We start from the raw sequence: 10,681 nt of genomic DNA, 5'->3' as shown, positions 1-10,681 counted from the left end.
AGCCTGTGCAGCCACAGGCAGACATACCTGAGACTTTGTCTAAGTACTTTCCTCCAAGGAGCTTTCCTCTATGATCTCATATCTCCTCCCAACAGGTAGTTTTACTTCTGATTTACAGGCAGAAGTAAAGGCCAAGCAGCTCAAGGTCACAGGCAGGCATATCTGGACTGGAAACCAGGTCTCCCTCTGCCTTTGTCACCAGCTCATTGCTACTTCCCTGCAACCCAATACTCTATAGCCCCTCCAGGGTCCAGGATTCCCTTTGACACTCCCAGGAGACAGCCCAGCCAGCAGAGCCTCCTGTCCTCCTGCCAACCAAAGTAGCAGCAAGGGAGAAGAAAGACTCAGCTTAAGCTTTTTTCCACCTCTGGCCCACCCTAGCCTCTGCCCAACTCAGCCACAGTCCCAATCTCCAGGATTTACCCTTTCTTGAAGCCCTGTGTTAAAAACAAGGTTGAAAAGTTAAAGCTGAGTAGACCTCTTGAGAGCTGGCTGCGGTCTTCTCTTGACATTGGGTCAGTTTGAGGATCTGCCCCCAAAGGGCCCAGGCAAGAAATGTCCCTCACTTACATATTCTTCCCCAGTGCTTCCCTGACCCAAATCACCAACTCAGAGTAAGCCTGGGTCAGAGTATGAACAGCAGAGGGACTCTCCCAGAAGGTTCTGCACTGAGGGAGGCTAAACAGGGCAACAGCCACAAAAGCAAGGAACGCTCAAAAGTTGAGACCAAGCAGGGCCTCAGACAGTTGGTTGATGTCCCGACAGTATGGTTCCCGCTGCAGGATGAAGTCCACCTTGTGATCCTGACCCCGGAACACCTCCAGCAGCTGGCGCCGGAGCCTCTCCGTCTCCCGGGTCTTCCGAATGCCACCACTACCTTTTTCCTCTTCCCTCCCCTGGTGCTGATTACCATGTTCTGCAAAGGCCCTGGAAGGATTCTGAGCCTTAGAAGATCCCTGTTTCCTGGCTGGCTTCTTCAGGAACTCATCCAGGGTGGGGCCATTTCGCCCCAGTGGGTCATCAGGAACCATGAAGTGGTTTCCCACAAAGGTGAAAGGCAGCAAGCGCTCTCTGATGATTGCCATCCACTTGTCAGACTCCTCTGCCAAGTCCCGGAACTGGTCATTGGAGACAATGATCCCGTTGGTCTCTTCTGCCAGCTTCACCATGAACCTGTGGTCATAGGAGGAGATCCTTTTTCCATCCATGACTCGTGAGGGAGTTAGGGAGAGCAAGCTGAGGGAGTACAGCTTTTGCAGGAAGTGACTCTCTCGAACCTTGGCATCCTTACTGAAGCGCCACTGAGGCACAAAGACGGTTATGTCACGATGGCCACGGTCCCAGAAGTACTGCACAGCAATGGCAATGCCCCGGCTGGAGAAGTAGTGCTGGAGCCCATGGACCATGGCCACATTGCTGCCATCAATGACAATATGGCGGAGGTCTGGCTGGCCAGGCACATTGGCAAGGCACAAGGTGAAAGGATCCTTCAGGGCCTCCTGGAAACGCTGTGTGCCAGTCACTAAGTTGCCCCCACGGGTACCTCGTCTCCCAGGAAACCCTCGACCTCGAGCCACGGCCTGCTGCTTATCTCCTCGGTCTCCCCGGTCTCCACAGGGCCATGGGGGTTCGGGCGCGGGTGGAGGGCTAGGTACTCTTGGAGGTGAGGCATTTCCATTGTGCAACCGCTGAAGAAGGGAAGCTCCCCGGGTTTGAGCTGTCCTCTGACAGGGACCAGGGGCACCAGAAAACTCACCCTGGATACTAAACCCACCTCTTTCCTGAGGTACCCCCTCTTTTCCCAGGGCCTTTCTTTTCAGGGGCCCATCTTCCCTTGTCCTTCCACCTGCTGAATATGGCCTGAAAGCCACTTCTCTGTCCCAGGCCTCTTCCTTAGGCAGCTCCTTCCACCACAAATCCATCTCCTTGGAACCACCTTGTTTCCCTTGATCCTTCTCAATAGTATGACTCCCTCCCTCTGCTCCTTTTGATTCTCTGCACCCCACAGATCCAGGGCGCAACGACTCCCCACCTCCACTCTGGAGAGCCCTGACTCCCCAATGCTGAGTACTCGGCAGGTCTGAGCTTCTCCCCTGCCATGAGGTTAACACTTGTGGCCCCTGCCCACTGGACGCCTCCTGCACTAGACTCAGAAGCTCCTCCTGAACAGCCAGGGGCAGCTGCAGCAGGGCCTCTGTGTGGACATCCTCCCAGGGCTGCAGCAAGGCAGAGAAGTCACTCAGCACTCCAGCACTCTGAGAGGCTCTGGGGTATGGTCCTGGCTGAAAGTCCCAGCTCAGCCGCCCCACTAGCTCCTCCACACGGCTCTGAGCCATGACAAAGGCCTCAGTTAGGCCACTGATCATCAGTGAACCAGGTGCCTGAGGTACCAGATGGGCTGATGTGCTCCAAGCCAGACAGTCAAGGAAGAAGCCCTGGGCTCCCAGGAAAATGAAGTGCAGTCTGGAGGGGTAGTGGATTTCATTTTGAAGTTCAGGGCTGCAGAGACCCTTCAGGTACTCTTTCGCTCTGCTGACGTTCTCCTTGGGGTCCTCAAGTTGCAGCCAGATGTGAGGATTCTTAGGGCAGTCCTTAGGGAGGACACTCAGCCCCACGCTGAAGATGCGCTCCAAACGGGCCTGCTGCTCCCGAACCTTGTCTTCTGCCTCCGCAGACACTGCAAAGCGGTCAGGGGTTGAGGAACCAGCCCCCAAAGTAGGCATGGCTTCTTCCCCTTGTCCCGCCTAAGCCGCGGGCTCCAGCCTCACGTCCTGCTGGCGCCTCTTGGTACCCCAGGGCCCCAGGTTCGCCCGTGCCCCCAGCCCAGGGGACTAGGGCATGGGGCCCCATTTGCTGTCTTCTTAACTTCTTTGTTGAAGTATCTTTTTAGATCTTCTGCTCTTTGTTTTGTTGGATTATGTGTCTTCTTACAGTTAAGAATTTAATGCTCTTGAAAGACTTTGGCTCTAACAAATAACATTATTTTAAATCTTAAATTAGAATTCTTTATCACTGGCATAAAGAAGAACACTTATTTTTTTGCATTTAACCTTGGTATATCAACTATTAGTTTGAGGATTTTTTTTTTAGATTTGGGTTTTTAATATAGGCAATCATGTCAACTGTGAATAATGATAATTTATTTCGTCTTTTTCAAGCAATATATCTTTATTTCCTTTTCTTATTGAATTAAGCTAGCTAGAATTTCCAGTATTATTAGCGACAAATCCTCTGAAATGGAACTGAGGACAACCACTCAATTCACAATATCCTCAAAAATAATAAAATACTTGGGAATCAACCTAACAAAAGAGGTGAAAGACTTATACAATGAAAACTACAGAACCATAAAGAGAGAAATTGAAGATCTTAGAAGATGGAAAAATATACCCTGTTCATGGATAGGCAGAACTAACATCATCAAAATGGCGATATTACCAAAAGTTCTCTATAGGTTTAATGCAATGTCAATCAAAATCCCAAGGGCATTTCTTGTAGAAATAGAGAAAGCAATCATGAAATTCATATGGAAAAATAAAAGACCCAGAATAGTAAAAACAATGCTAAGCAGGAAGTGTGAATCAGGTGGTATAGCGATACCAGACTTCAAACTATACTACAGAGCAATAGTAACAAAAACAGCATGGTACTGGTACCAAAACAGGCGGGTGGACCAATGGTACAGAATAGAGGACACAGAAACCAACCCACAAAACTACAACTTTCTTATATTTGATAACGGGGCTAAAAGCATGCAATGGAGGAAGGATAGCATCTTCAACAAATGGTGCTGGGAAAACTGGAAATCCATATGCAACAAAATGAAACTGAATCCCTTTCTCTCGCCATGCACAAAAGTTAACTCAAAATGGATCAAGGAGCTTGATATCAAATCAGAGACACGGCATCTGATAGAAGAAAAAGTTGGCTACAACCTACATACTGTGGGGTCTGGCTCCAAATTCCTCAATAGGACACCCATAGCACAAGAGTTAACATCTAGAATAAACAAATGGGACTTACTCAAACTAAAAGTTTTTTTCTCAGCAAAAGAAACAATAAGAGAGGTAAATAGGGAGCCTACATCATGGGAACAAATCTTTACTCTTCACACTTCAGATAGAGCCCTAATATCCAGAGTATATAAAGAACTCAAAAAATTAGACAATAAGATAACAAATAACCCAATCAACAAATGGGCCAAGGACCTGAACAGACACTTCTCAGAGGAGGACATACAATCAATCAACAAGTACATGGAAAAATGCTCACCATCTCTAGCAGTCAGAAAAATGCAAATCAAAACCACCCTAAGATACCATCTCACTCCTAAGATTGGCAGCCATTATGAAGTCAAACAACAACAAGTGCTGGCGAGGATGTGGGGAAAAGGGTACACTTGTACATTGTTGGTGGGACTGCAAATTGGTGCAGCCAATTTGGAAAGCAGTATGGAGATTTCTTGGAAAGCTGGGAATGGAACCACCATTTGACCCAGCTATTCCCCTTCTGGGTCTATTCCCTAAAGACCTAAAAAGAGCATGCTACAGGGACACTGCTACATCGATGTTCATAGCAGCACAATTCACAATAGCAAGACTGTGGAACCAACCTAGATGCCCTTCAATAGACGAATGGATAAAAAAATGTGGCATTTATACACAGTGGAGTATTACTCTGCACTAAAAAATGACAAAATCATAGAATTTGGAGGGAAATGGATGGCATTAGAGCAGATTATGCTAAGTGAAGCTAGCCAAGCCCTAAAAAACAAATGCCAAATGTCTTCTTTGATATAAGGAGAGTAACTAAGAACAGACTAGGGAAGAAGAGCACGAGAAGAAGACCAACATTAAACAAGGATGAGAGGTGGGAGGGAAAGGGAGAGAGAAGGGAAATTGCATGGAAATGGAAGGAGACCCTCAGGGTTATACAAAATTACATACAAGAGGAAGTGAGGGGAAAGGGAAAAATAACACAAGGGGGAGGAATGAATACAGTAGAGAGAGAAGAGGGGAGGGGAAAGGAGGGGGGATAGTAGAGGATAGGAAAGGCAGCAGAATACAACAGACATGAGTATGTCAATATGTAAATCAATGGAAGTGTAACTGATGTGATTCTGCAATCTGTATACTGGGTAAAAATGGGAGTTCATAACCCACTTGAATCAAAGTGTGAAATATGATATATCAAGAACTATGTAATGTTTTGAACAACCAACAATAAAAAAAAGAAAAAAAAAGAAAAGAGGATATCTTATCTTCTACTTTGAGTGTATTAACTGATTTGATTTTTTTCCTTCTCCACTAAACTCATTGTTTTATTTAAGGTATCTTGTAAGAGAAATTTAGTTTTTAAGCTATACCATATCAAATAATTTTTAATTAAACATGAAGGATGGATGTATTTCAGAGATGGATGTAAATGATGGATAGGTCATTGATTTTTCCTTTTACCAGGGATAGGACTTCATACTTTATTTACAAGATATCAGTTTGCCATAATTTCAATTATTTTTGTTTGAAAATGAATATATGTAAAAGATTGTGGGGAAAAAAATAAGCTATAATTATGGTTTAGATATGAAGCAACCCTGAAAGCTCATGTGTGAGACAATGCAGGAATGTTCAGAGGTAAAATGATAAAATTGTGAGAACTTTAACTTAATGAATCATTCCACTGATTTGCATCAACTGGGTGGTAATTTGCAGGCAGGTAGGTTGTGGCTAGAGAGGTAGGTGGCTGTTGATGTAACCCAAGAGTTTATATTTTGTCCTTGGTGAGCAGAGCTTTCTCTGTTTCCTTATTGTCATGTGTTGAACTGCCTTTCTTCTCCATGCCCTTCTGTCATGATGTTTAGTCTCAGATCGGGCTGAGAGCTCTGGAGTCAGCTCAGAATGAACTGAACCTCTGAAATTTAAGTCAAGATTAACTTTTCCTCCTCTACTTTATTCCTGTGAAGTTTTTTGGTTACAGGGAAGAAAAGCTGACTAAAACAGCCACCACAGTGGCCATGAAGTCCATTTCCAAGCTGTATCATCTTCTGATTTCCTTAAACCTGCTAATGAAAGGTGAAACATAATTTTAGTATATCATCCAACCATTCTATTCTTCACTATTTTCCCTAGATTAGTTAAAGAATTTGAACTTGGAAATTTCAAAAAATTATAGTTCTTCTCTTCATTGTAACAAAAAAAAATCTGAAAATAAAACCCCACAAATTTCTATCAATATACAGATGAAAAACCAGATTGTGTTCTGTAGTTAAAATCAGATATTATTTAGGATATTAAAAGAATTAACTATTATTTGGTACAATAAAGGGATAAAAAGATATTCAACATCAATAGTTACTAAGGAATGCTAATAAGATTTACTGTGTCCATGCTTTCTAACACAAAAGAATACTTAAGATTTCAATAACCAAGAAAAAAGTGTGATTAAAAAGTGTCATCAAGAACGTGGAACATTCAAATATTTTCATTTACCAAAGGCATTTTACACAATTGATAATTCCTTTAAAAACAACAGTTAGTGTTCTAAGATTTTTTTAGAAGAGATATGAAAATGTATGTCTGTAAAAATAGTCTATACAAGAATGTTTAAAATACCCTTGTTCATAATGGCCAAAATATTGGAAACATCTAAATTTCACAGGAATGGGATGGAAAAACTATGTTATAATATGCCCACAAGATGCAATATTATTAAAAAATTACATGAATAAGCTGTTAATAAAGGAAACTAAATAAATCTCAAATGCATTACTTCCTTTAAATAAAGTTTTATAATATTATGAAGTCCAGTGAGAGGCAAGGAAGACAGGTAATAGGAATGAGAAAGTGGTAACCTAGAAATGAGAAATTGTTTTACTAAATGAGGAATGAGAAAGTGGTTTACTAAAAGAGGAAATGAAGCATTTTTCACTTTTTAGTGTGACAAAATATTGCAATCTCATTTTAAGTTTTGTTAATACTATATCAATGGCCAAAGTTCATTGATTTTAACACTTTTGAACCACATTTTACTATATGTAATATTTACCATAATACTTAAAATGATGCATATATTTATAGCTAAAAATTACAATGTAGTTTGTCTATAGTACATTTTGTTTTTAAAGGACTACTGTCTTACTGAGCCACTCAAAAAACTGTCTTAGCAATAAAGCCCAAAATATATTCCTGTTAAACACAATGTCCATTTACTTAAATTTTTTATAAATTTTAATGTGCCTTATATTTTGACTATACCATTCTTGCACATTTTCATTCATCTTAAAGCTTTTAAGGCTCTTTTATGATTTTTCAAAGTTTGACTGTTGTGAGTTTAATGTTTGTGTGCCTTCAAATTTCAGTTGTTAAAGCTTAAACCCCCATAATGGCTGTGTGTGGAGATGAGAGCCCTAAGCTATTAATTCATGTTAAATGAAGCCTACAGGTAAGGCCCTAATCCAAAACAAGAGACTCAGAGTGCTGGTGCCTCTCTCCCTCTGTTTTCAGATTATACAACATAGCACTATTTGTAAAATAATACATTTTCTTTCTAAAACATACTTTTTCTATTCTACAGCTTTCCTTCCCAGGGCCCTCATTTTTCCTAATTTGTCTTCTAACATTTCTTGTACCACAGACCTGCTAGAGGTAAATTCTCCCAGCTCTTATCTGTTTTCCAATACCTTTATTCAACTTTCATTTTTGAAAATATTTTTAGTGGATACAGAATTACAAAATGACTCTTTTCAACATTAAAAAAAAAAATCACTCCATGGTCTCTCGCCTCCAATGAATCTAATGAGAGTTCACTCATATTTCTTCTTGACATTTCCTCTAAATTACATGTGTTTTCCCATTGGCCTTATTTCCTTTGGTTTCAACAACATTACTGTGAAGTCCTGTACTTTTAACACAGAGAAACACCCCCCCACACACACACACACATTTTTGGGGTTCACCCTCCTCCTGTGATTTGTCAGAGGTGAAGGAAGCTAGAGAAATTTTCTTGTATAATTCTACATTTAAGAGATAAAATTTGTCAAGGAAATACGATAGTTGTTACTATAAGTTAAAATTTAAGTAAAATTAATATATTGCACTTTGTGGTTCTGATAATAAATAAAGGAGAAATCATATTTTAATTAATCTGCATCTGAAAAAGAATTTAGGTCATATGATCAAGAAGAAACAATAACAGCTACCAATGCTCAGTGCTTTTTTATAGAGACAAAACTATAAACATGTATGTATTTGTTGGGAATTTATACCAGGCTAATTACATGATGGTGTTTCTATGGGTACAATACATGCTTTGTCTCTCCAATGGGGAGAATCTCCCCTGGCAGAAACATACATTCATATACAGATACACACAAACATACACATATAAAACCTACATACATTATTTGAATACAAATCTATTGTGTTTTAGAAAAAAAATTAGTAGATCATTGATCTAAGGTATCATGGAATACATTAATTTTGATATTTCCTTTTACCTTATTTTATGTGCCACTAACTTTTCTCCTTAACTCTATAAAATTAACAAAATTCCTAAAACCTATAGCAGATATGTAAAACATAAACACATCAAATACATTGGAAAAGAGATGTTATATATATATATAAATAGGCATAAACTAGTATAACATACACACACACACACACACACACACACACACACACACACATATGTTATACTAGTTTATGGCCAAGCTGTTTTATTCACCTTCATCAACTGTTTCTATTCAGAGAGTCAGAGAAGATCCACTACTCTTTCCAGGTTAAGGTAATGAAAACAAAAAGCCCAATTGAGAGGTGATTATACTAGCATTTGTTGTTTACCATTATGGATCTAGGAAATCTTTTGCTCATGTTACTTATTTAAATAAGTATTTAATAATAGCATGCTTTAAATTATTGTCTTTGGATAAATTTATATGCTGCTGGAATTTGTTGAAAAATGAACATTTTATTCATTTTTTCTTTATTAAATTATTTATTTATTCTAATTTGTTAGACATGATGGCAGAATGCAATTCATTTTCATATTACGCATATAAAGTACAAATTTTCAAGTCACTGGTTTTACACAAAGTATTTTCAGGTCATTCATGTCTTCATATATATACCCGGGGTAATGATGGCTAACTCATTCCACTGTAATTCCTACCGCTTCCCCACCCTTTCCCTCCATACCCTTTGCCCTATATAAAATTCCTCCATTTCTCCCAAGCTCCTTGCCCCCACTAGCCATTATGAGTCAGCATCCTCATATCAAAGAAAACATTGGGTTTTGGTTTTGGGGGATTGGCTTACTTCACTTAACATTATCTTCTCCAACTCCATCCATTTATCTTCAAATGCCAGGCTTTTATTCTCTTTTACTGCTGCATAATGTTCCACCATGTATATATACCAAAGTTTCCCAATCCATTCATCTACTGAAGGGCATCTGTATTGGTTTCATAATTTAGCTATTGTGAATTGTGCTGCTATAAACATTGATTTGGCTGTGTAGTATGCTTTTTTTAAGTTCTTTGAGTATAAACCGAGGAGTGAAATAGCTGGGTCAAATGGTGGTTCCATTCCCAGGAGATTCCAAGGAATACTGCTTTTCATATTGTTTGCACCAATTTGCAGTCCCACCAGCAATGTATGAGTGTGTCTTCTAACTAAGAACTAGTCACATTCTCTGCTGGAAAAAGAAAGGACAATTGGGGGCTGAGGCTGTAGCTCAATGTCAGAGTGCTTGCCTAGCACTTGTAATGCTCTGGGTTCGATCCTCAGCAGGACATAACAAAAAAATAAAAATAAATAAAATAAAAGCATGCTGTCCATCTACAACTACAAAGAATTAAAAAAAAAGAAGGAAGGAAGGAAGGAAGGAAGGAAGGAAGGAAGGAAGGAAGGAAGGAAGGAAGGAAAATTGATGGTGCTGGATTTGACAATATATCAAACTTCCTATTTCTCAATTTCTGGAAAGAATAGTTCTCCTGATAAAAGATAGATTAAATTCTATTACATATTGCTTTACTTATTCCTTTGTCATGTCACCTAAAATTGAAGCAAGGAAAAAATCTTACTTGTTTTTCACTCTATAGATTCAGTATTTATATATATTTTTTATGTTTTTTATCCTCAAGTAAAATTTTTTGTGTAAAATATCTTCACCAAAAAATAATTCAAGTATGAAAACTTCTTTGATTAATATCACTAACTTAATTTCATATATACATATTAAAACTAGTTTAAATATCAAAAGATCTTGACCTCAAATATTTAGAAATAAATAAACCACATAACCTAAAGTATAATACTTGTGTTTGTTGTTTATTGCTTCTATACAGTTCCCTTAATTCTAAAATTATTTAAAATGCTGAATGTCTAAATATTTTTCATTCTACAAGAACACTTGGACACTTTTATTGAATATCTGTTTTTTTCTAAATTATATTTTCAATGTTTCATCTGTTTACCTATCTTAGGAGTTTTAAATATTTAGTAACAATTACACATTAGCAGACTCAAAAGTAAATTAGTGAGCTTTTAAAAGCATATAACATGTAAATTTCAGAAAGCAAATCAACCTAGTAGTCAAACCAAAAGCACTCAGTGATAAAATATGAAAGATGTCATTGGTCAAATATTTAAATATCCAGAAAGTTTATTCAAATTGTAATTGA

General features: G+C 39.1%; 1 pseudogene; it reads right to left on the bottom strand.

Annotated features, from left to right (window-relative positions):
* Nucleotides 1-410: 410 nt before the first annotated feature.
* On the bottom strand, nucleotides 411-2,723 carry LOC144257287 (protein KHNYN pseudogene; annotated as a pseudogene).
* Between the last annotated feature and the right edge of the window lie 7,958 nt (nucleotides 2,724-10,681).

The sequence above is a fragment of the Urocitellus parryii genome, chromosome 10 (assembly GCF_045843805.1).
Source record: "Urocitellus parryii isolate mUroPar1 chromosome 10, mUroPar1.hap1, whole genome shotgun sequence".
NCBI classification, from domain to species: Eukaryota; Metazoa; Chordata; class Mammalia; order Rodentia; family Sciuridae; genus Urocitellus; species Urocitellus parryii.
This window is presented reverse-complemented; position numbering and strand designations above follow the sequence as displayed.